The sequence below is a fragment of the Herpailurus yagouaroundi genome, unplaced genomic scaffold (genome assembly GCF_014898765.1).
Source record: "Herpailurus yagouaroundi ecotype Mexico unplaced genomic scaffold, PumYag 221, whole genome shotgun sequence".
In the NCBI taxonomy this organism is placed as follows: domain Eukaryota; kingdom Metazoa; phylum Chordata; class Mammalia; order Carnivora; family Felidae; genus Herpailurus; species Herpailurus yagouaroundi.
Genome location: NW_024412452.1, coordinates 13,620,760 through 13,648,060, shown reverse-complemented (window position 1 = coordinate 13,648,060; position 27,301 = coordinate 13,620,760). Strand labels below are relative to the sequence as shown.

At 39.9% G+C, this 27,301-nt stretch overlaps 1 protein-coding gene and 1 long non-coding RNA gene across 2 annotated transcripts in view; both read left to right on the top strand.

Annotated features, from left to right (window-relative positions):
• Nucleotides 1-11,362, top strand: part of LOC121019303 (uncharacterized) — a 57,427-nt gene extending 46,065 nt beyond the window's left edge. Inside the window, exon 2 of the long non-coding RNA XR_005785525.1 lies at nt 10,317-11,362. This is a non-coding gene — a long non-coding RNA (uncharacterized LOC121019303). The remainder of the gene's footprint in view (nt 1-10,316) is intronic.
• Nucleotides 11,363-20,360: 8,998 nt separating this feature from the next.
• Nucleotides 20,361-27,301, top strand: part of ANXA4 (annexin A4) — a 94,971-nt gene continuing 88,030 nt past the window's right edge. The window contains exon 1 of the mRNA XM_040458654.1: nt 20,361-20,383. The gene's annotated coding sequence lies outside the window, so the exon portion shown is untranslated. The remainder of the gene's footprint in view (nt 20,384-27,301) is intronic.

Genomic DNA, 27,301 nt, shown 5'->3' with positions numbered 1-27,301 from the left:
AGGGTAGGTGATGGGCATTGAAGAGGGCATCTTTTGGGATGAGCACTGGGTGTTGTATGGAAACTAATTTGACAATAAATTTCATATAATAAAAAATACAAATAAATAAAATAAAAATAAATATTACAAAAATAAAAAAAAATCCATCCTAAAAAAAATAAAAATAAAAAAATAAAAAAAATAACAAGGGGTTGTAACAATGGGCAACAAATATAGATGGAACCAGAGCCAGGAAACAGGATTGGCTACAGAATTTGCAGGGCCCAAAGCAAAACTGAAAATGCGGACCTCTTGTTTTTACGTTAAGAATTTCATGACAGCCACAGCGGGGAGTTACAAGTACAGGGGCCTGTCTGAGTGTGGAGCCTACGTGACTGCATAGGTTGTTCAACCACAAAGCTGACCCTGCCAGAGAGTTATCACTGGTCCTGTGACCCCATTCAAATCGTCTGGCTAATGTGGCCTGGAGAAACCAGGTTACACATGTGTTCTGTAGAAGGTAGGTTTCCTTCTCTCAAGATACTCGATTATCATGGAAACCCTATTTACCAGTCATGCTGGGTAGGCTTGACTTTGCTGCAAGATCAATCCATGTACACATTAAATTTCAGGCACATATCTAATGCAAAAATCCATGCACATCGAGGCTATTCCCATATATACTGCTCACATCACAATATCCTTTCTTCTCATGCCAAGAATAAAGACAGCTTTACAGCTGCATAGTAGAAATGTACAACCTTTGACTTTGTCCTGGGGTTAAATACCAGTATTTAGTAGGTGCTGAGGCAGCACTCAGCACCGTGCTGCGTTCGCTCAAAATGAAAAACAAGCTCAGGTGGAAAATCTGGGCAAGCAATGTCATTTGCTATTTTTGGAGGTGGGGGAGAGAAAGTTGTGGAAAGTGTTATAACAAACAACATAGAGCAGCACATCATGAGTGTGAAATAAAACAACACCCGCATGCTCTTCTTGTTGATTGGATGGAAGCCACTAAGTTAAGGAAAAACCATCCTGGGAGAGCTGGTATCTTCTCGTGAGTGGCCACTGGCCTCTCAAACAGTGGAATGAAAGCATGACTCACCTGACCCTGTAAGATTAATCTCCAACTAACGAGCAACGCTATCTCTGAGATCATTCAGAATGTCCATTGGGGAAATAGTGTGGGGCCTTAGTGGGCATTAGGACCAGCCCCCCAGGGAGCCACTTCACACTGAATGTTTTGGGACTGAAAAGCTGCCTTCACCTCCTCTCATTCATCTCCTTTACACCACCTTCCACCTGCTCCTCCCCATTGTTTCTGCACAGAGAGCTCCAGCTGGCTAAGAGGACAGGCTCTAGTGTAGTAAGCCAGAAGGTGCAGTTACTGGGAGAGGAGAAGGAATGCCTGTGAGCCTGGGAGCTGGGGGGTGTCACCTATAGAGAGGACGGATCCTAGGGACAAACTGAGTTGTAAGCTCTGACTAGGTAGGGCAGGGCAGGACTGGGTGATGGGTAAGCCTGACAATTTATTGCCCATAATACAGATGGCCCCAGACTTATGATGGTTGGATGAACAATTTTTTTACTTTTTAACTTTACCATGGTGCAAAAGCAATACACAGTCAGTAGCAACCCTACTGAATTTTGAATCTAGATCTTTTCCTGGGCTAGTAATATGCAGTAGGGTCCTCTCTTGTGATGCTGGGCAGAGGCAGCAAGACACAGCTTCCAGTCAGCCATGTGATCACAGGGTCAACAACCCATACACTTACCCCCGTTCTGTACCCATACCACCATCCTGTGTTTCACTTTTCAGTACAGTATTCAATAAATTACACGACGTATGCAACACTTTATTATAAAATAAGCTTTGTGTTAGATGATTTTGCCCAACTGTAAGCTAATGTAAGTGTTGTGAGCATGTTTAAGTTAGGCTAGGTTATGATGTTGAGTAGGTTACTTGAATTTTTTGAAATGTTTATTTATTTATTTTGAGATAGAAAGTGAGAGAGAGCAGGGGAGGGGCAGAGAGAGAGGGAAAGAGGGAGAATCCCAAGCAGGCTTAGCACTGTCAGTGCAGAGGGCAGTGCATGGGGCTTGATCTCACAAACTATGAGATCATGACCTGAGCCAAAATCAAGAGGTGGATGCCTAACCAACTGAGCCACCCAGGTGCTCCAAGTAGGTTACTTGCATTAAATGCATTTTTGACTTAGGCTATTTTCAATTTATGATGGGTTTGTTGGGACATAACCCCACTATAAGTCAGGAAAGATCTGTACGATGATGGACCGGAGGCCCAGGGACATCAAGAAAATAAATGGTAATATTAGAGTCTGTTTTAGTCCTTGTTCCTCTAGGACTCATGCTCTTTCTGCCGTATCGAGCTTTGTCCCTACTTTCGAACACTGTAATGTAAGCTACAAATGATCTGCAAGGGGTGGTTTTGAGTTGTAATTTCAATTAAGAGTGGAAAGAAAAGATAGAAACTAGCTTTGTTTTTATGACTTGAAACATTGAATAAAGGAGTCCGCATCAAAGGAGTCAGAAGGAAATAAGAGGATAAGAAGAGAAATCAGGAAAAAAATGCTAAACAACAAATTCTGGAAAATATACTGTTCTGATATCTCAGAGAGCTCATGAATTAAAAGAAAGACTCTGGGGGTGAGGAAGATACCCCAGAATAAGATATGTATAAGTTGATAGCTAATAGGTTGGTGACCACGCTGGGACTAAACTCTGGTCTGCTGGTTCAGTGGTCCAGGGCTCTTTACCTTGCTTATCCTGAGAAGGGAGCTAACCCACCAAAGACGTGGGAAACCATCCGTGAAAGGTTAGAGGATGCCCACACACAAAGCGGTGTAGGCTTACCATTTGCAGTGAACATGACACTACTAAAAACGGAGGGGGCCCTGAGTGAAAAGAGGTGCAGGGCTAAGGTGCCGGGAACAAAGTTTCAAGACTACCGCTTGGAGGCTTTCAAAGCAAAAGCACCAAGAAAAATTTATTTTTCGAATAGGTATTGAACTTTCAGTACATGCTATGCATGAACTGGCTGTAAGGAGAGCTACAGAAAGTTCGAGGCAGCGTTTCCAAAGACGTCCCAGCACAGCGTCTGACAGCCACAGGCAAGGTGGTAGTTAAGTTTAGACAGGGAAGTGAGCACCCAGGAGGAATGGAAGGAGAGAAGGAAAAACAGAAGAAAGGTATTGCCAGTCAAAATAATGTTCAACATTATGATTTTGAAATTTGGCCTTTTTAATAAGGATGGTTAGATAAGACACTCAGATGGAAATACATCTTGCAAACCGTATGCCAAGACTCAGCATCTGAGTACAAAACGTTACGTTTCATTTATACTTAGAACTAAAAAGTAATACGTTCAAATGGGGGAGGGGGGAATCCACGCACTACAAAAAGGTTTAATGTTCAGTCTTACTGTCACCTGGACCACCATCACTACCCTTCTCCCCCAATATTATTTATAATTGCAGAAAACTATTTTATGGTTGTATAAAAATTATTATGAATAAATCTCACACACGCAGAGCACACATGCTTTTAAAAACATGTACACATGGGCCATACAACACACACTCTGTGGAACTCTATTGCCTTGATTACATAGTTACATATTCCAGAATCCAATCTACCTTTTAGAAATCTCTGCAGAGGTGCTGTAACATTTATTTAACCAGCTTACTATTGTTGGACACTTAGGCAGTTTGAAATTTTTGCTGTTGGAATGGGAATGAAATACTTTGCATATTTCTGCTTTCTAACATAAGGTAAATGTTTGGAAGTGAAACTGCTGAGTCAAGGGGTATTTTTTTTTCCAAATTTTAAAAATTGTGGCAAAATACGCATAATGGAGAATTTACGGTCTTAAAGACGAAGTGTACAATTCAGTGGTATTAAGTACATTCATACTAATCTGCAACCATCACCATCATCTACTTCCAGAACTCCTTTCCTCTTGCAAAAACGGAAGCTCTAGATCCATGAAACAGTAATTCTCACCCATAAATACAGAGAATGCACTGATGGCTGCCAGAGGGGAGAGGGATGGAAGGATGGACAAAGTGAGTGAAGGGGAATGGGAGATACAGGCTTCCAATTATGCAATGAATAAGTCATGGGGATGAAAGATACAGCATGGGGAATATAGTCAAACTTTTGTAATAGCATTGCATGGTGACAGATGGTTAGCTGCACTTGCAGTGAGCACAGCATAAGGTATAAACTTGTTGAATCACTATGTTGTACACCTGGAACCAATGTAACATTGTGTGTCAACTATACTTCAGTAAAACAAACAAATGTAACAGCAACTCTCTATGACCCCCTGCCTCTAGCACTAGCTACCACCATTCTGCTATCTGTCTCTATGAATCTGACTATTCTGGGTCCTCATAGAAGTAGAATCATATATCATTTTCCTTTTGTGTCTGGCTTCCTTCACTTAGCATAATGTCTTCAAGGTTCATCCATGTTGTCTTATATGTCAGAACTTCCTTCAATTGTAGGGCTGAATAATATTCCATTATACATATAGTGGTACATATTTTTAACATGTTGACATATATTGTGAAATTGTCTTTTTAATAGGTGGTACCAACCTACACTCCCACCATAGTGTGTAGGTCCAACTATCTCCCTCCTATACCAATACTGCTTTTTATCAAGACTCTTCATGTTTGCCAGCTTGCTAGGTGAGAAGTGGCATCTCGTTACTGTTTTCCTTTGCATGTTTGAGTGAGATTGATCATCTTTTCTCAAGTTTATTGGCTATTTTGTTTCCTTTTCATTGTTCTGCCTGTTGATATTTTCACCCACTTTTTTTCTTTTGGGTCATCTTAGTGATTTTTATGAGCTCCTTATAAATTAAGGAATTAGCCCTTTTAATATCTTATGCTGCAAATATTTGTTTCTAGTTCATCTTTTAAATTTGTACATAGATTTTTTTTCTTGCCATTTATTTTTTTACTTTTTATTACGGAAAAAATCAAACGTAAAAAAGCAGATAGAAGAGTACCTCATGTACTAATTACCAAGCTTCAACCCCAAATTATTCTGAAGCAGATCTCAGATATCATCTCATTTCATCCACAAGTATTTCAGTATACATCTGTAAAGATAAAACCTTTTGTAAAGCAATTATAGTATTAGCACAAATATGTGTCTTTTTAACATAAAAACTGCTGATTTCTATGCAAACGCATCAGTCATTTTTCATTTGACTTGTGGGTTTTGGCTTAGAAATGCCTTTATGAAAAGATTATAAACGAATTCACCCATTTTATCTTCTAGCATTTTTTTAAAGTTCATTTATTTATTCTGAGAGAGCGTGCACGCAAGTGGGGGAGGAGCAGAAAGAGGAGAGTCCCAAGCTCTGTGCTAACAGCACAGAGCCCAACATGGGGCTCGATCCCACGAGCTTTGAGATTATGACCTGAGCCGAAATCAGGAGTGGGACACTTAACCGACTGAACCACTGGTCACCCCTCAACCCAAAAACAATATAGTAAGTTTAAAATGATTATCCAGGGCATACAGAGTCCTCAGTTCTTGGAAAAAAGCAGAGTCATGGAATCATCAGAGCCAAGAGAGGTTAATCCCTTTTCTCCCCAGCTCACCTATAAATTGTAACATCTGCTCCTTCAAAACATAACATTATAACATCTGTTTCCAGACCCAGCTCCAGTGTCCCTGACCTAACACCTGGGGTCAGAGTCCCCTGTGGACTCTCCAGTCTCTGGGTTCTTTCTTCTTCTCCTTCTTTATCTTCTCTAAATGTAAGTTTTATTGAGATAAAATTGACATACTATTAAATTTGCTGTGTTTTTTTTTTAATTTATTTTTTTATTTTTTTTTCAACGTTTATTTATTTTTGGGACAGAGAGACAGAGCATGAACGGGGGAGGGGCAGAGAGAGAGGGAGACACAGAATCAGAAACAGGCTCCAGGCTCTGAGCCATCAGCCCAGAGCCTGACGCGGGGCTCGAACTCACGGACCGCGAGATCATGACCTGGCTGAAGTCGGACGCTTAACCGACTGCGCCACCCAGGCGCCCCTAAATTTGCTGTTTAAAAGTGTACAGTGCAGGGGCACCCGGGTGGCTCCATCAGTTAAGTGTCCGATTTCAGCTCAGGTCATGATCTTGCAGTTCCTGAGTTCCAGCCCTGCGTTAGTCTCTGTGCTGACAGCTCTGAGCCTGGAGCCTGCTTCGGATTCTGTGTCTCCCTCTCTCTCTGCCCCTCCCTTGCTTGCACTCCATATGTCTCTCTCAAAAATAAAGATTTAAAAAAAATTTTTTTTAAATAAATAAATAGGGGCACCTGGGTGGCTCAGTCGGTTGAGCGTCCGGCTTCAGCTCAGGTCATGATCTCACAGTTTGTGAGTTTGAGCCCCACATCGGGCTCTGTGCTGACAGCTCAGAGCCTGGAGCCTGTTTCTGATTCTGTGTCTCCCTCTCTCTCTGCTCCTCCCCCGTTCATGCTCTGTCTCTCTCTCAAAAACAAATAAACATTAAAAAAAAATTTAATAAATAAATAAAATAAAAGTGTATGATGCAGTGGTTTTTGGTGTTTCCAAAGTTGTGCAACCATTGCCACTAATTTTACAGCTTTTTCTTTACCCCCCAAAAAACCTCATATACATTAAGCAGTCATTCCCCATTTCCTGTCCCCCCAGCCCCTGGCAAATCAGTAATCTACTTTCTCTATGGATTTTCAGGACATTTCCTATAAATGGAATCATACAATATGTGGCCTTTTCTATCTGGCTTCTTTATTGCCGGTACCTTTGTTAGTTTCGTTTTAACATTTTATTACTTTCCTTTGGGAATTTGCTTTGATGAAATGAGTGGGGTTATACAGCTTAATTTTTTCCCCTAAACAGTCCCAACACTGTTTTAAATAATCCATCTTTTCTCCCGTGATTTGGAAATGTCACCTATCATCGACTAAAATCTCATGTGTATTTCAGTCTATTTCTGGATTCTCTATGTTATTCCATTGATCTATCTAAATTTTTTCTAGAACCAAATTTTTTAAGCTAGTCTCTTTAAAATGCATTTAAGTATCTAATCTGACCACCTTCTTGCCAATATCTTTCTGTTCAGATTTTCCTGTTTATTTCTACAGATAAACTCGGTATCTTTTTTTAATGTTTAAAATTTTTTTGATTGAGACCACACTGAGTTTATAGATTAATTTATAAAGAAATAATATCTTATAACAGAGATATTACATTTTCTTTATTTAGGTCCTCCCTATTTCTGGTTAAGTTTATTTTCAGATAAATTGGTGGTAGTATTGCTATTGTAAATGAGATCTTTTCTTCTGTTGTATTTTCTAACAGTGTATCAATTCTGTGTATTAATTGTACAAAAAGAAACCAACCACTTTAATAAATTCTTAAATAGGGGTGCCTGGGTGGCTCATTCGGTTGAGTGTCTGACTTTGGCTCAGGTCACGATCTGATGGTTTGTGAATTCGAGTCCCGCATCCAGCTCTGTGCTAATAGTTCAGAGCCTGGAGCCTGTTTCAGATTCTGTGTCTCCTTCTCTCTCTGCCCCTGCTCTGCTCACACTCTGTCTCTGTCTCTCAAAAAGCGAATAAACATTTAAAAAAATAATAATAAAAGTAAAAAATAAACATTTTAAGAAATTTAAAAATTAAAAAATAAACATTTATATAATTTCTGTTCCAGTTAGCTTTTGCTGCATAACAAACCACCCCAAAGTTTAGTAGCTTCAGATAACAAGCATCTGTTATTTCTCTCACCTCTGTGAGCCAACTGTTGTTCTTCTGGTCTAGGCCAGCTTGGTTTATCTCTTCAGTCAATTGACACCTTAGCTAATATAGCTAGTCCAGGATGGCCTTACTCATTTATGTGTTTAGTAGTTGGTTCTGTGTCCGCTGGGACTGTGGGGTGACTTAGCCATATGTCTCTCACCACCCAGCAGGCTAGCAGTAGGCTCAATTCACAGAATAGTGGTTTTGAAGTTCCTTAAAATGGTTAAAGAGGGCAAGTTCCATTGCATAATAACTTTGCAAGTTTCTGCTTGCATCATGTTTACCAATGTTCCATTATCCTAAAGAAAGTCAATGGTCCAGCTCAGATTCAATGTGTGGAGAAATAAACTCCACTTCTGAGAAGAGCTGCAAAATAGTGTAGCCATTCTTGCAATTTCCCACAACTTTCTAGGATTTCTTTGGCCTATTCTCTTCAGATTTCTAGTTATTCTTTTATATCATTTCAAATAATACATCTTTCTTACTTTAAGAAGTACTTTACCTCTTAAATTATTTCCTTACTGAATTATGTTGGTTAGGATCTTCAGAACACTATTAAGGTATGATATCTTCTTCCTTACTTTCATGGGAATTAAAGTATGATGCCAGATTTTTATGATGGAAAAAAAAAATCTGGCTATTCCTAAGATACCAAGACTTTCTGGGTTTTGTTTTGATTTTGGGTTGTTTGTTTAATCAGGAATGGATGTTCCATTCTGCTAAGTGGCTTTTCAGTATTTACTGAGATGATTGTATTGTTTTTCTCCTTTGATCTATTAATTCAGTGGCACATTAAAATAAATCCCAGTAATGAGCCAGACTTGCATTTCTGGAATGACACTTGCTTGAGGTGTGTTTTTCTGTTACAACTGGGGTAGAAAACTTTTGTTTCAGTGGATCTGCCTATTCTGGACACTTCATATAAATAGAACCATATAATTTGTGGCTTCGTCTTCTTTCACTTAGCATAATGTTTTCAGCGTTGTTCCATCATTCTTTTTCATGGGTGAATAATATCTCATAAATGGGAATAATAATCCATTTATGTGTGGTATGGATCTGTGCTTCTGTGTTGTCTACTGAGTGGTGATCATATCATCTTCCTCTTTTATTTTGCTTTTCCAGTGGATTGCATTCTAGGTATTCTGGTGTTGTAACACCTTTTCATTCCTGCGATAAACCTTTCTATTATTACCATTTTCATATGTTTTTTTTTAGAGAGGGAGAGAGGGCATGGGGGAGATGGGTAGAGGGACAGAGAGAGGATCTGAAGCAGTCTCCATGCTCAGCAGAGAGCCTGATGCAGGGCACAATCAATCCCATGACCCTGGGATCATGACCTAAGCCAAAACCAAGAGTTGGATGCTCAACCGACTAAGCCACCCAGGTGCCCCTCATTCCTAGGATTAATCTTATGTGATCATAATTATTATTCTTTTAATGAATTGCAAGTTTTGACTTGAACAACAAGGGAATTAGGGGTGCTAACCCCTGTGCAGTTGAAAATCTGTGTATAATTTTTGACTCTCAAAAAACTTACTACTAATAGCCTACTGTTAACTGGAAGCCTCACTGATAACATAAACAGTCTATTGAAACATATTGTGACTGCTATATGTATTATATGTTGTATTCCTTCAATAAAGTAAGCCAGAGAAAAGAAAATGTTATTAAGGATATCATAAGGAAGAGAAAATACATTTACAGTACTTTACATATATTTATTGAAAAAAATCCCTGTATTCGTGGACCCATGCAGTTCAAACTGATGTTGTTCAAGGGTCAAGTGTATTTTATTTAGAATGCTGGGATCTTTTTACAAGTGAGCTTAACTTGTATTTTTAATTTCTTCTGATTTTCTTATGTAGTTCTGTTATAAGATGATGCCAGCACAGGAACAGTTGTATAAGATAGGAAACATTTGTTCCTCGAAAGTTTGTTAGAATATAAAATTTTTTTTAACGTGTATTTATTTTTGAGAGAAAGAGACAGAGCATGAGGGGGAGAGGGACAGAGAGAGAGGGAGACACAGAATTGGAAGCAGGCTCCAGGCTCTGAGCTGTCAGCACAGAGCCCGATGCGGGGCTCGAACTCACGAACTATGAGATCATGACCTGAGCTGAAGTCGGATGCTCAACCGACTGAGCCACCCAGGTGCCCCAAAAGTTTGTTAGAATATAAACGGGGATGTCGGATGCTCAACCGACTGAGCCACCCAGGTGCCCCAAAAGTTTGTTAGAATATAAACGGGGATGTCTGGGTGGCTCAGTTGGTTAAGCGTCTGACTCTTAATCTTGGCTTAGGTCATGACCTCATGGTTCATGACATTGAGCCCCCATATTGGGCTCTGCTCAATGCTTGGGATTCTCTCTCTCTCTCTCTCTCTCTCTCTCTCTCTCTCAAAAATAAATAAATAAACATAAAAAAAAGAATCTAAACATAGACCCACAAGATATGGTTCATTTTAGGAAGTAGATCTTTGGCTACCATCTTCTATGGTTATTGGTTTACTCAAAATTTTCTCTATCTTCTAGGGCCCGTCTGATACACAAACAGTAAAGTCTATGAAACAACTTGCTGACATTTCACAAAGCAATACCCAGATCAAGAGTTCCAAAATTGCCAATACTCCAAAAATCCCCAAAGTCATTGCTCCCAATCAGTATTTCTTTTCTTTTCAAAGATAATTATAACCTTAACTTCTGTGATAACTATTTTCTTGCTTATCTGTATAGTTTTATCTTCTAAGTGTGGAACCCTAAACAGTGTGTTTTTGTTTTTGTTTTTTTTTTTGCCTGTATTTAACTTTATATAAATAGAATGATGCAATATATATTCTTGTTGATCTGGTCTCTTTTATTCAATAATATATTTTTAAGACTCATACAGGTTATGTATAGCTGTTGTTTTTACTTTGCTTAATAGCATTGTATTATATGAATATACATGCTCTTTGTTTATTCATTCTTCTGTTGATGGACTTTGAGGCAGTTTCCAGTTTGAGATGATTACAAACAGAGATGCTATGATCATTCTTGTATATGTCTTATAGAGAACATGTATGCATATTTTGTTGGGTATATTTCCTATCAATGATATCAGTATTTGTAAGTTATATGTAACTTCAATTTTATTAGATACTATCAAGAATTTTCTAAAGTATCATACTAACTTACACTCCTGTAGCAGCAGATAAAAGTATTCCTTGTTCACAACTTCAGTTGTGGTAGGGCTGGTCTTTTAATTTTAGCCATTCATGGTGTCTTGTTATATTATTTACATTGCCCTGATTATTAGTGATGTTAAGTATCTTTTCATATGTCTGTTATCCATTAGTTATCCTTTTTTTTCTCCCCAAAAAAATGTCTGTTCAAGTCTTTTACCCATTTTTCTTTTGGGTTGGCTGTCAGTTTCTTATTGGTTTGTAGAATCTCTTTAAATATTCCATACTTGAGCTCTTTGTAAGTTGTAAGTGTTACAAATATCTTATCCATATTCCATATCTTTTAATGAATAGTTCTTAATATTAATGTTAAATTTATATTGTTTATAATGTTAAATAAATGCCAAATTAATCCACCTTTTTCTTTATTATTAGTTCTTTTGTGTCCTATTTAAAAAGTTTTTTCTTGGGGCGCCTGGGTGGCGCAGTCGGTTGAGCGTCCGACTTCAGCCAGGTCACGATCTCGCGGTCCGTGAGTTCAAGCCCCGCGTCGGGCTCTGGGCTGATGGCTCAGAGCCTGGAGCCTGTTTCCGATTCTGTGTCTCCCTCTCTCTCTGCCCCTCCCCCGTTCATGCTCTGTCTCTCTCTGTCCCAAAAATAAATAAAAACGTTGAAAAAAAATTTAAAAAAAATAAAAATAAAAAAAATAAAAAGTTTTTTCTTATCTTTAATGAGGTTTAAATTTTTAATGTATTCAAATGTATCAATCTTTTTCTTTATGGCTAGTACTTATTAAGTAATCTTTCTCTACTTTGAAGTCATGAAGCTTTTGTTTTATATAGCCCTCTAGAAGCTCTATTTGCCTTTCGGATTTATGTCTATGATACGTCTAGAATGAATTTTTATGTATGGTGTAAGGTAGGGGTCAAGATTCCCCTCATAATTATCCAATTGTCACAGCACCTTTTATTGAAAGTTATCTTTACTGCTTTGCAGTGCCATTTTTTTTTTTTTGCAATGCCTCTTTTGTCATAATTAAAATATCCACATATACATGGATCTCTTTCCAGATTTATATTCTATTCCACTGGTCAGTATGTCCATCCTTGTGCCAAAATTATTTATAGTACATATAAATATCCAGTAGAGGAAACCCTCCTATACTTTGTTCTTCACAATTGTGTGGGTTATTCTTGGCCCCTTGCATTTCCATCATATCAAGCTTCAAACAAAAAAAAAAATCTTGGTTAGATTTTATTGGCTAACAAATTTTTAAAAAATAAAACAAGCCTCTACTAGATTTTCTGAATAATCATTTAAATATCATTTCTTGTTTTCATGGGTGACTCATCAGCAAACATATATACTGTACCTGCCTTAGGTAAAGTAACTGACCAGGTTCAAAAATATCTCTGCTGTGAGCTGATTCATTGACCTCAAGACATATTACCTTAGGAAATTGCCTTCTTCTGACATCTGAGTTCCTTCTTCTCAATAAACCCAGTAGTAAATGTGCTTTCTTTCCAGGCTTCATAAGATAACAACTTCGGAAGGAGAAATGAAAATGAGTAAAAAGTTACAAATTATTTACCGGCTAAGACTTCACAGGGGTAAAATGTATCTACAAAGTTCTGATTCAGAGTCTGAACTTTCTCAGTGCAGAGACCTGTTTGCTTCCATTCTCCATTCTTTCCTCCATTTCCTCTTTCCCCTCCTGTCTGTCCTCTTCTTAGCTCCAATATCTTCTTCAACCCAAGCTTTTCTTTTTGCCTATACTGTGTTCCCTACAGCTCTCTGGGTCCGCATCTCTTTGGTCTTGTTCTCTATTGACAAACACAGATTTTCTCTCTTCTAAGTATTAAAAAAAAGTCATGTTTGACTGCTCAAGTTCTTCCCAAGTCATTGAACATAAGCTCAGGAAGTTTTGCATATTTTAGAGCACATACTTGGGAAGCAGTTCCTCAGAAAGCTACAAGGCAACCTTGCTAGATACTTCACAGTTCTGAATCCCATTTTAATTTTTTTTTTAATGTTTATTTATTTTGAGAGAGGGGGAGAGAGAGAGAGAGACAGAGTGCGAGCAAGGGAGGGGCAGAGAGAGAGAGGGAGACACAGAATCCGAAGCGGGCTCCAGGCTCTGAGCTGTTGGCACAGAGCCCGAAACAGCACTCGAACCCACGAGCCGAAGTCAGAAGCTTAACCCACTGAGCCACCCGGGTGCCCCCTGAATCCCATTTTAGATGGGAAAGAGAACTGCCTAGAGTTCAAGGACAGAGCTTGAATTATAGTTCAAAGCTCTTGGGCAGTCTGTGAAGCAATTAACAAACTCACTTGGTACTAATGGTATCACAAATCATGCCAAAATTCAGGTGAGCTTGTAAAGGAAGTGTGAACCACTCCTTTAACCATGTACTTTATGAGATGCTTTTCCTTTTAATTTAATCTTATTTTATTTTATTTTATTTTATTTTATTTTATTTTATTTTATTTTAGTAGGCTTCATGACTAGTGTAGAGCCCAACACAGGGCTTGAACTCACAATCCTGAGATCAAGACCTGAGCTGAGATCAAGAGTCAGACACTTAACCAACTGAGCCATCCAGGCACCCTGGATGCTTTTCCTTTTTTAACTAAGGCATGCTGCTGTATACATCTTGAAAAATATAGAAAATAAGACTATCATTCTTATTATTTCAGCACATACTTCTAGGCTTTTCAAATGCATGGCTGATATTATATGTAATTTTATTTTCTGCTTAAAATTATATCAAAAGCAAGTTTTCAAATCTTTACAATTGTAATATCATTAAATGACTGTAAAATATTTCTTTGAATCATAAGGAAGCAGACAAGCTTCATTTTATTAGATTGTAACTTGCTTCCAATTTCATCATGATTGTAAATAACATTGATGGGAAAAACTTGTTCATGACTCTGTATTTCAGGTTACTTTCATAGGCAAAATATGTATCTGATAAAGGACTTATATACAGAATATGTAAAGAACTCTTACAAAATCAATAATAAGAAAACAAACAACCCAATGTTTAAATGAGCAAAGAATCTGGACAATTTACCAAAGAAGTTATACTTAAGACAAATGAGCACGTGAAAATATGCTCAACAACACGAGTCATCTGGAAAATATAAATTAAAAGGACAATGGGGTAATACTACACCCCACAAAATTGTAAAATTTTAAAAACTGATCATACAAAGTGTTGACAATGATATGGAGCAACTGGAAGTTTCATACATTGCTGGTGGGAATGAAAATAATGGACTCCCTTTGAAAAACACTTTATTCATGTTTTATAAAGTTAAACTACACTTACCATCCAACCCAGCAATTCTTTCCTAGAAATGAAACAAAAATTCTACTCCCAAGAGAAGTGAAAATATATGTCCATGAAAGACCTATATGTGAATACTCATTGCTGTTAATTCACAATAACCCCAAACTGAAAACAATGCAAATGGCCATCAACAGGTGAATGGATAAACAAACAACTGTGATGTTTCTGAACAGTACAATGTTTCTCAGCAATAAAAATGAATGAGCTACCAGTACGTGCAACAACATAGACAAAGCTCAAAAGCAACGTGCTGAGAAAAGAAGCCAGACACAAAAGACTACCTACCATTTAATTCCATTTATATGACATTCCAGGAAAGGCAAAACTGTGGTGATAGAAAGAAAACTTTCTGGAGTGATGGAAATATTTTATGTCTTAATTATACTGATGGTTATATGACTACATACATTTCTGGAAAATGAGTTAAGCTGAACACTTAAAATGGGCGAGGTTTTGTTACAGGTCAATTACATCTTGATAAAGCAGATTTTAAAAATAAGGAATGATTCTGAGTTTTTTGGTTTTTTGGTTTTTTTTTTAACTTAGGCAGCTGACCTAAAGTGGAACCTGAGAACAGATGGAATTCAGACAGAGAAGTAGGACTTGAGGGCAGCGGATGGTGTCAGGATAATGACTTCTGGTTTTGGAAGTGTTAATGAGGTTGAGTTAATGAGGGCACAGAGAGAGAAAAGAGACGTATAGAAATGAGAAGGGAAAAAAATCCCGAATTCAGTAAAAAAGGAAAAAAGACAGCATGAAATTGAGAAAAGGAAAAACTTGGGTTTTGTACGTAGGCTTTTCCACGTTGCCTATCTTCGTCTCAGTTTATTTTAATTTTTTCTTTCTTTATTCTCTTGGTCTTTCCTGGAGTGTGTGTGTCTGAGGTTGGGGGAGGGGGTTACACACCATGTGTTACCATTGTGTGCTTCTAAAGTCTGTCTCCCTCTAAACAGACCACATATAAGCATTCCTGTACACACATACACACGTGTGCCCATGCACACACACACACACACACATGCACACACATCAATAATACTACCAAATGAGAACAGTAGGAGGAAAGAGTAAATCGGGCTCCTGGGTGGCTCAGTTAGTTAAGCATCCAACTTCAGCTCAGGTCATGATCTCACGGTTCATGAGTTTGAGCCCTGCATCAGGCTCTGTGCTGACTGCTCAGAGCCTGGAGCCTGCTTCGATTTCTGTCTCCCTCTCTCTCTGCCCCGCCCCACTTGCGCTCTCTCTCTCTCTCTCTCTTTCTCAAAAATGAATAAACATTTAAAAAAAAGAAAGAGTAAATCAAGAAAACAAAAAGGTAAAGAAGTTTGGCACCTGCCCTAACATGCATTGGTAGGGAGCGTTCACTTTTGGTCCTTCTCATTCTGTGGAGAAAAGCAATAGAAAAAAAGTACCGGGTTATTTAAACCAGCTTACCAACTGTTTAAACTCTGAGTAGGAAAATAGCTTTAACAGTTCCATTAGGATCTGGGCCAAGGACTTTTCCTTTGGATTTGTGGTGAATAATTAAAGGTTAATGGTGGTATTTTTCTTTCAGCCAAGGAAAAGCAACCACACCAGTCATGATCCTAATTTAATCCAACTGGGAAACTCTAGAAAACCTCAGTAACAAATTTGCAAAGGTTAAAAGGTTCTGGGCCTCTTAATTTGTATCCACAAAAGGCAACGAGGCTGTATTTTTATTTCCATCCTATGGATGAGGAAATTAAAATTCAGAAAAGCCATGGGATCTACCAACTCCCTCATTAAGAAGAACCAAAGACATTAGGGGCAGGATCTCCACTTTGGCATTTTGTTTTTGGATGTGCCTGGAAGAGGCAGACAAGAGAACTTCTTGGGCTTCTGAGGCCTGAGTTCTGCACGAATTGTCAGGCTATCACCTGGATCTATCCACATTTCTGTGGACAACTACCACCATTCAACACAGTGGCTCCGAGAAGGTGTGGGCAGGACAGGCTCCTTGGGACCTGACAAGACTCTCTGAGAGAGGTGATGAACAGAGCATATCATGGTATTTCTCATTCTAACTCTCCTCCACTTTATGCAACATCACATGGAGAGTGTGATATCTAGGTTGCGAACCCAAATTCTGTCTGACTCCAAAGCCATCCTCTCAACTGCCATACCCTGCTGCCTTCTATTCTTTTCTAACATTTCCAGTATGTGTGAGGTAAAAAGGAAAAAGAAAGGAAGGAAGGACAGTGGTAGGACACCCTCTGTCTCCATCTCATTTGTTTCCAGGAGGCACCTACCAGTCTGCTTTTTAGGAGAGAAGCACTGTTAGTGATCTCTCCCACCCCTGTCACTCATTCTTCCCAAGGAAGGAGCCATTTACCTGAAAAAGATTGGGAAAAGGTCACTCTTGCTTTGGTTTGCAGGTAAATGTTTAGCCAACAAGCTTTGGGACAAGGGCGGAGCCCTGACTTACAGCCAATTCTCCACTGTTGTCACTTCTTCCCTGAAGGCATCACCTGTGTCTCCCCTTCCCCTGAGGCATCTAACTCTTTAAGGAGTTTAGGACTTTGAGGAGTTTAGCCTTTATACACAACACCCCCACCCCAAATAAATAAATTTAAAAAAAATGTGTTTTAGCAGCTTTTGCTTTCTACCTTAACAGCACAACTGCACCTGATGAACGAACACAAGGGCCTGGCTGCTTGCCTTGAATAGGAGAAAGAGACAAAAGACCCCATTTCAAAAAAACTTTACTTTCCACTGCTCTGTCTTCCGCTAAAAAAAGGGGGTATAAACAGTCTTCAGTCCTCATCTCTGTCCCAAATGAAGTCCTAGTGGGACAGCAGTGTCTGGTGGGTGACATCTCTCCAAATTTTTAAAGACACCTGAGCCTGGGGCGCCTGAGTGGCTCAGTCAGTTAAGCGTCCAACTTCCGCTCAGGTCATGATCTCATGATCTGTGAGTTCGACCCTTGAATCGGGCTCTGTATTGACAGCTCAGAACCCAGAACCTGGAGCATGCTTCAGATTCTGTGTCTCCCTCTCTCTCTGCCCCTCCCCTGCTCATGTTGTCTCTATCTCTCATAAATAAAGAAACTTAAAAAATTTTTAAAAACAAATTTAAAGACAACTGAGCCTAGATTCTGAGCATGTTTCTCCCTCTTTTTGAGACTTCTCCTTCAGGTCTGCCTTCCTATAAGCCCTGGCTCTTTCCTGCTTTGAGGCTGGGGTCAGGGTGGATATGTGAGAACATTGTATTGTCAGCCCCACTCGAATCCCATAGACTTTCTCCAAAGGAGGGGACTATTCTGTTTCCAGGAGGAAGGAAGGATGCTGTGGAACCCAAGGCACCCACCCCAGGACTCAGGTATAAACAAGTCTGTACAATATAAGCGCATATTCCTGAGAATCAAAGCAGGAGGAAGCATAAGAAGACTGGACACTGTGGGGGTGCCCGAGTGGCTCAGTCAGTTGGGCATCCAACTTTAGCTCAGGTCATGATCTCGCAGTGCATGAGTTCAGGCCCCACGTCGGGCTCTGTGCTGATAGCTCAGAGCCTGAAGCCTGCTTCAGGTTCTGTGTCTCCCTCTCTCTGTCCCTCCCCCGCTCACGATTTGTCTCTCTTTCTCTCTTTCAAAAATAAATAAACATAAAAACAATTTAAGAAGACTGGACACTGGGGCTGAAGTGAGGGCATGTGACTGAGACCTCTCACAACACTCAAGCCTCCTCCAGTGCCAGTCTGCTGTCCATAGTGTGTCCACCCCCCCGACCCACTGCCACCCCTGTGGACACAGGCTTTATCAAATATTAGTATTTTATTTCCTGAGACTCAGGCAGGGTTGAAAGGGTGGCTGGGTTCCCACTGAACATCCTGTGTTGTCTGCTCAGCTCATATGCATGGGAGATTGTTTACACTGGGTAAGGTCCCAGGGCTGGGACATAATTTGTGATGAGATGTCCTGAGAGGACAACCATGGTTCAGCTTGAGCCCAACCAATAGTCAGGCCATTGGTATGATGCTGTGCCTGCTCCAGGTCTAAGTTCAAAACTACAGCCCTTGGATTTCCCAGGGCTTGTTCACAGCGCCCCCTGCTGAACATTTTTTGTTAACCCTGTGTCTTTGGATCCCTGGTCAATTCTGTTCAGGAAATCTAATTCAGAAAGGAAGAAAGAAACAAAGGAAGGAAGGAAGGAAGGAAGGAAGGAAGGAAGGAAGGAAGGAAAAGAAAGAAAGAAAGAAAGAAAGAAAGAAAGAAAGAAAGAAAGAAAGAAAGAAAGAAAGAAAGAAAGAGCCTTCTGGGATAACACAGTAAAATCAAGTAATAGATGTGAAGGTGCTTTGGAGAATCAAAAAAAGAAGACTACATAAAAATGGATCATTATTATAAAGCCAAGATTGAGAAGGATAGAACTAAATGGCTCCCTTATCCTCAAAACTTGCCTTATCATACATGCCTCTTCAGTAATGTCTTGGGCAGAAGTGAATTCTAATGGGCTGAATTGTGTCCCCGCAAAATTCACATGACCTCCAGTACCTCTGAGTGTGACTGTGTTTGGAGATAGCACATAACACACATGGAGGGAAGACCATGTGAAGACATAGAGAGAAGGCAACCATCTACAAGCCAAAGAGAAAGTCTTCCCATGAAACCAACCCCATCGACGTCTTGATCCCAGACTTCTAGCCTCCAGATCTGTAAAAAATAAATTTCTGGTGCTCAACCCACATAGTCTCTGGTACTTATAGCAGCCCTAGCAAGCTTACACACAAGTCTATGACATATTTGAGCCCTGCTAATATAATTGAGTTTTATTGTACCTAAAACAAGGCCCTGCCTAAAGTAATTCTTGGGCTAGAAGGAGGAGACGGGCAAATACAGACAATTAAGTGTTACAAGTATTAATAATATTGGTACCTGTTGTGTACCAGTCACTTTGCCTTTGTTGTCTTTAATCCCCACAACTATCCTAAAATACTGTATAGATGAGAAAGTAAAGGCACAAAGAGGATTAAAACTTTTCTCAAGGTCACACAGTTACTGTAAAGCTAATAATTGAATCTATGTCTGACTCAGAAATCTGTTTTGTCTCCCATTGATTCCTCTGCCTCTGCACAGAGGACAATGGGAACAAGAAAGGAGAAAGAGGGAAGGGTGAGAAGGTGATTATAGGTAGACATCAGTGGTCTATTCTGTTTTCCTGATAACAGTACTCTCTTTTATTGGAGAATGGCTCCACAACAAAAAGAATACACATTCTCCCTCCCCACGTCAAGAGGAACAGTCCAAGTCCTGGCCAATCATAATGTTTTCCCTCCAGCCACAGGTCAATAGCTGGGTACATGTCTACAGCTAAGCTAATCTTAGATTCTCCCATAATTTTTATAAGCTGAAACCAGGGGTGAAAAAGACTTCATTCTCCCCTGGGGTGACCAAAGTGTATGTAAGCCTGGATCTCCCTGGACCACATTTTCCCCTAACAAGAGAGAATGAAGTCAACTCATAACAAGAAGCCAAAATATGTCTGTGTGTGTGTGTGTGTGTGTGTGTGTGTGTGTGTGTGTGTAGATGAGACAGAAAGAGCGATAACAGCTTCATTTGAGTATCTGGATCCAGCCATTCCTGAGGCTGCCTCCATCCAGTCCTTACTTATATGAATTAATATATCCCCTTTTAAAAGAAGCTAGTTTGTGTTGGGTTTCTATCGCTCAAAATCAAGAGTCTTGAGAAATACAAATACCGGTCAAACAAGTTTTCATAGATGAAGTGACCCAAGAAAGAAGGGATTCACCAGAAAGGTAAAGCGGAAGAGAGGCAGAGGCTGAGGAATGTAATAGCAGCTACACTTGGAACTGCAAGCAGCTCAGTATGGCTAAAGCTGAGACGTGTGGAATGGCTGGAGAGGTAGGCAGTAGCCACATCAGCAAAGATCTTTGTGCCCTGCCAAGATAATTTGGGGTCTGTATATGGGGTCGATAAGGATCTGCCGAAGAGTTTTAAGCAGTGGTGTGACATGATCAAACTTGGGTTTCAGGTCACTCGGGAGATGAATCTGAGGGAGAACACAACAGGAGGCAGTTTCAGCAGGAGTCTGCTACAGGAATCCAGGTGAGAGGTCCTGGTGGGAAATGGCTCCCAAGGTCTTGGCTTAGCCATTGGCTGGAGGGAAGGGCAGGCACAAAAAGAATTGCAGTTTGGTCATTTCGAGGTCGAAGTATCTGTGAGACATTTAGGGGGAATTGTCCAATTGGTATATCAAAAGAGGTGCCTGAGTTGGAGATTTAAAGAAAATGTTTTTGAATCATCAGTTCAACTATTGACTGCATGCCTACTACTTGCCAGGCACTGTGCTGAGAAAAATACGGTCAGATCTCTGCTCCCCCAGGGTTACACTCTGGCAAAGACAAAACAGATAATAAACACGTAAAAAATAAAGAAACAAGGTAAGTGCCTGATAGACAATAAAGCAGTGTCGTGTGGTAGAGGCCGTGGAGTAGGGGCCTCCATTAGTTTGGATGCTCGGCTGGTAGCAGATGCGGAGGCCCTGAGGGTGACAGAGGCAGCCACAAGATGAATATTCTCAAATTCACACAAATATAAACACGTCCATTAAAAAATTCCATCTGGGGGCGCCTGGGTGGCGCAGTCGGTTAAGCGTCCGACTTCAGTCAGGTCACGATCTCGCGGTACGTGAGTTTGAGCCCGGCGTCGGGCTCTGGGCTGATGGCTCAGAGCCTGGAGCCTGTTTCCGATTCTGTGTCTCCCTCTCTCTCTGCCCCTCCCCTGTTCATGCTCTGTCTCTCTCTGTCCCAAAAATAAAAAATAAAAAAAAATTAAAAAAAATAAAAAATTCCATCTGTTTTGTGAAGTTGCCTTCTTTGCCTGGTCATGCCCTCAGGGCTGGCCAGGACGTGGTGAGAGGCTTCAGTGCCAAAAGCTGAGGCTGGTACTTGGGAGACACCTACCAGAGCTCCTTTGTTCTTACCCAGCGCCTTTCATCCCACATTCACAAAGCCCATCCTGGCATCCACGCTCTTGGGCCTGGTTCATTGACACAGACAGGTGGCTTTTGATCATTATCCCTGTGTCATAAATAGGGGCAACAAAGGTCTGAGTTTACAGAGCACTGGCCAAAATTATTTGATGAGTCAAGGAATCTTCCTTTGAGTTGGACCAGTAATACCTGATGTCCGGGCCTTCCAGCTTCCTGAAATTGCCAGCTGCTGCATGTTTCTATTACAGTTGTTTTCTCTTTCACTCCATGCATCTGGCTAAAACCTTAGTTTTTCTTCAAGGACCCTGAAGTCATGTTGCTTTATTCCACCTACCCCAGGCCTGCTACTCAAGCCAATCAGCTTTTCTCCTCAGAATACCCTTTAAGTTAAAGTGCTATGTAAAATTCTAACGATACATTATGACTTATTTCTTTTTTTAGGGCCCTCAGTATGATGGCATAATTTACATTACACTTATTTTTTTATTTTTTAATTTATTTTATATATACGTGTATGTGTGTGTGTGTGTGTGTATTCTTTTTTTTTTTTTTTTGAGAGAGAGAGAGAGAGAGAGTGCGCAGGAGGAGTGGGGGAGAGGAGCAGAAGAAGAGAGAGAGAGGAGAATTTTCAGCAGGCTCTATGCTTGGCACAAAGCCCAACATGGGGCTCAATCCCACGACCCTGGGATCATGACCTGAGCTGAAATCAAGAGTCAAATGTTCAACCAACTGAGCCACACAGGCACCCCACATTACACTTATTTTTTTTTAAGTTATTTATTTATTTATTTTGAGAGAGAGAGAGCATGCATGCGCAAGTATGGGAGGGGCAGAGAGACAGAAGGAGAGAATCCCAGGCAGGCTCCATGCTGTCAGCACAGAGCCCGATGCAGGGGCTTGAACTCAGGAATCATGAGATCATGACCTGAGCCAAAATTAAGAGTTGGACGCTTAACTGACTGAGCCACCCAGGTGTCCCTACCCTTAGTTTTTAAATGTACAGTTTTTAATGTATAGTTTAAATCTTTTTAAATGTTCAGTGTGTTTTAGTACTTGTGTATACCAATACAACCACTACCTCATTTAGAACATAGAAAATATTTGCAGTCATATATTTGATTAGAGTCTAGTATCCAGAATCTACAACTCAATGGTAAAAAGACAAATAACTTAATTTTTAAATGGGCAAAGGATTTGAATAGACATTTCTCCCAAGGACATATACAAATGGCCACTAAACTCAACATCATTACTTTTTAGGAAAATGCAAACGAAAACCATTTGAGATAGTACTTCACACACACACATGATTAGAATTTTAAAAAACGGGCAATAACAAATGTTGGCTAGGATACGGAGAAATTGGAAGCTTTGCATGTTGCTGTTAGGACTGTAGAATGTTGCAGCTGCTGTGGAAAACAATATGGCAGTTTCTCAAAAAGTTAAACATAGAGTTAAAACATGGCCTAGCAATTTCACGCCAAGGTATATATACCCAGGAGAATTGAAAACACCTGTCCATACAAAAACTTGCACACAAATGTTCACAGTAGCATTCACAATAGCCAAAAAGTGGAAACAACGCAAATGTCCATAATATAAGGAATGGATAAATAAAATGTGACATATCCATACAGTGGAGTATTATTCATCCACAAAAAGGAATAAAGTATTAATAAATGCTACAATTTGGATGAGCCTTGAAAACAATATGCTAAACGAAAGAAGCCAGAAACAAAAGGCCGTCTGATACTCCATTTATGAGAAATATTTAGAATAAACAAATCCATGGAGACAGAATATAACTTAGTAGTTCAGGGATGAGAAGAGGAAGGAATGGAGGGTGACTGCTAATGGGTAAACGGTTTCTTTTGTGGATGATGAAAATGTTCTGGAAGTGGATAGTGGCAGTGGTTTTACAACCTTGTGGCTATACTAAAAAGCATTTAATTGTACACTTTGCTTTTTTTAATGTTTACTTATTTTTGAGAGACAGAAAGAAACTGCATGTACATGTGCATATGAGCGGAGGGGGCAGAGAGAAAGAGAGAGAAAGAATGACAAGCAGGCTCCGTGCTATCCGCACAGAGCCTGACTCGGGGCTCATGTGAGATCATGACCTGAGCCGAAACCGAAAGTTGGATACTTAACCAGTTGAGCCACCCAAGTGCCCTAACTATACACTTGAAAAGGGTGAAATTTGGGGCTCCTGGGTGGGTCAGTCGGTTGGGTGTCTGATTTCGGCTCAGGTCATGATCTCACAGTTCACGGGTTCAAGCCCGGTGTTAGGCTTTGTGCTGACAGCTCAGTGCCTGGAGTCTGCTTTGGATTCTGTGTCTCCCTCTCTCTCTGCCCTTCCCCGGCTCATGCTCTGTCTCTCTAAATAAATAAATAAATAAATAAATAAATAAATAAACAAACAAACAAATGGGTGAATTTTATGGCATGTGAATTATATACTGATAAAAAATAGTTTAGGGGCGCCTGGTGGCTCAGTCGGTTAAGCGTCTGATTTCAGCTCAGGTCATGATGTCATAGTTCATGCATTGGAGCCTCGCATCGGGCTCTGTGCTGACAGCTCAGAGCCTGAAGCCTGCTTCAGATTTTGTGTTGCCCTCTCTCTCTGCTCCTCCCCCTCTCACGCTCTCTCTCTCTCAAAAATAAACATTAAAAGAAATTTTTTAAATAAAAAAATAGTTTAAAACTTTGCACTTCAAAAGACGTCATTAAGAAATGCAAATACAGGAGCGCCTGGGTGGCTCAGTCGGTTAAGCGGCCAACTTCAGCTCAGGTCATGATCTCTCGGTCCATGAGTTCGAGCCCTGCGTCGGGCTCTGTGCCCGGAGCCTGGAGCCTGTTTCAGATTCTGTGTCTCCCTCTCTCTGACCCTCCCCTGTTCATGCTTTGTCTCTCCCTGTCTCAAAAATAAATAAAACGTTAAAAAAAAAAAAAAAGAAATGCAAATACAAAGTAGATTGGGAGAAAATATTTATGAAGCATATATCTGATAAAGAACTACTATCCAGAACACATTAAGAACTACAGCACAATAACAGAAAGACAAACAATCCAATAAAAAAATAAGGCAAAAGACTTGAGTAGACATCAGAGAAGATACTCAAATGGCTAATAATCATATGCAGAAATCTTCTACAGCAATCCCAAAGGAAATGAAAGTTAGTACGACAGGGAACTACAGACTCACGAGAATGCCTGTAAGCAAAAAGACTGAAAATAAGCACTGGTGAGATTGTGGAGCAACTGGAACTCTCAGACATTCCTGGTGGGAATGTAAAGTGAGAATTACTTGGGAAAAGTTTGGTATTTTCCTAAGTTAAATACAAATACAACCTAGCAACCTAATACAACCTAGCAATACAAATACAACCTTTTATGTATGTATCTAAGAGAAATGAAAACACATGTCCAAATAAATACTGGCTCACAAATATTCATAGTAGCATTATTCATAACAGCCTCAAACTGGAAAAGATCCAAATGTCCATCAATTGATGAATAAACTGTGTGGTATATCTATACAATAATATATATCTTAGCAATAAAAAGAGACAAATTACTGACGCATGCAACAAATGTATGAACTTCAAAAATATCATGCTAAGGAAAGAGCACAATGATTCCATTTGTATGAAATTTCTAGAAAAAGCAGAACCATAGAGATAGAAAGCAAATCAGTGGTTGCCTGGAGCTGATGCCAAGAGGGAACTTTTTGGAATGAGAGAAGTGTTCTAAAAGCGGATTGGGGGGCGCCTGGGTGGCGCAGTCGGTTCAGCGTCCGACTTCAGCCAGGTCACGATCTCGCGGTCCGTGAGTTCGAGCCCCGCGTCAGGCTCTGGGCTGATGGCTCAGAGCCTGGAGCCTGTTTCCGATTCTGTGTCTCCCTCTCTCTATGCCCCTCCCCCGTTCATGCTCTGTCTCTCTCTGTCCCAAAAATAAATAAACGTTGAAAAAAAAAATTAAAAAAATAAATAAATAAAAGTGGATTGGGTGGCTCAGTCGGTTAGGCATCCCACTAGATCTCAGCTCACGTCTTGATCTCAAAGTCAAGTTCAAGCCTCACCTTGGGCTCTGCACAGGGCATGAAGCCTACTTAAAAAATAATAATAAAATAAAAGTGGATGGTGGTGATGGTTACACAACAGTATAAATTTACTTAAAATCAATGAACTGTTAACCAAAAAGAACAACAACAAAAAAAATCACAAGGAAATGGACACAGAGAAGCTTTGGGATAAAGGTAATATTCTTTTCCTTGGCTTGGATGGTAGGTGGCTATTTGGATGTGTTCACTTGATGATAATCCATATGCCTATATATAAATTTTTTTCTCAAATGTATGATTTATTCCCTTTATGTGTGTAATTCTTTTAAAAAGTTTAAAATAAAAAATTAACCATTCAGACAGCCTAAGCGATTCATTGATGAAAGAAAAATCAGGATGAAGTTTAGTGTATTGCTGATGCCTAGTGGGCCTGATTTGTGCTATCATAAACAGCCAAGATCATCCATTCTACCCATAAATTAACATTAACACATTTTCTACCCATGGTGTCTGTTTACTCTTCTCTCAAGGGGTCATCTCACTACATTTTTTGCTTTATTTCCATACGTACTGACTCTTACCTGTTCTGAATCTTCTAAGAGAGGAGACAGGCAGTTGCTTCTCACACAGATTTGTTTGTTTTGGTTTTTGTTTTTTAGATATAACTTGTAGACAATAAAGTGAGCAAATCTGACATGCACAGCAAGGTGAATTTTTATGCATGTATACACCTGCGTAACCATCCTCTCTATAGAAAGTATTTCCAACACTCCAGAAACTCCTTTGTGTCCCCCTCAGTCAGCACATCCCCACCAAGTGTAACCACTGAATACCCAGACCCACCAAGTATAACATCCTGACTTTCGTTGTCATAGGTTACTTTTGCCTGTTTTTGAACTTCATTTGAGGATCGAGACATGTTCGCTTCTGACTTCTTTCATTCAACTTTGTCTGTGAGATTCATCCATGTTGCTGCATTGTAAGAGTAGTTCACTCTTGTATATTGCTATGTTGTATTCTATTGTATGACTAGGTCACAACTTACTTTGATGGACATTAGGTTTTTCTAGTTTTTGGCTTCACAGATAAAAGTGTGCATATCTTTTGATGGATATAAGCCCTCATTTCTGTTGTCACCTAATGATATTTTATACTTAAGGTTTTATTTTGTTTTATTTTATTTTTTACACCAAGTTTTAATAAAGTAAGGTGCAGCATCCAGATCAGAGTAGGTCCATGGCATTTGGACTTAGAATACCTCATCTCTACCATGTAAGAGTAACACCAAAAGGCTACCAATGGCGGTTATTTTGAAAACAGAATACCCATATCGCAAGTCTATATGAGATCTAAATAAGAAGGAAACTGTGAAGATTTCCAAATTGAAATCTGTCATGTCTTTTCTCAGCTAGTATCTAAGACTTATTGCTTCACTAGTGAGTGAGCCCAAGACTTCTCCGCTAAAGAGGAGGGACAAAGACAATGGATTTAATAATGACTCAGGTATCGGTCAGTCCTAGAGAAGTAAAGTAGGTTAGGTGCCTTTAAGGACCTTCTCCACCCAAGCTTTCCTCTTCTTTGGAATATCTTCTCCCCTGTGACCCCCTCCTTCCAAAGCCAGGGTCCTTCCTAATGCCAAGGTCATAATGCCCTGGACTGGTACCTCATCCAACCTACTCATCTTAGGTGACTCGTAAACTCTGAATCTGCCTGCAACCCTACAGCACACACCTTTGGAGCTTGGCTTTCTAGCAGGTGACAGGAAATCTGAGAAACTTACACCATCTATGTGATCCCTTTCCTCTAGGATATTTCAGTAGGAGTCATCTAGGAAGAAAGCTAGAATTTAAAAGAGCTGTTTTAAGGGTGGACAATCTGGCTGGGGATAAGCTCTCATGGGAACCACAGGGCTGTGTGTCTAGCTGGCTAGCTCAGGCATAGCTCAGCAGGTCCTGCATTTCATTGCAGA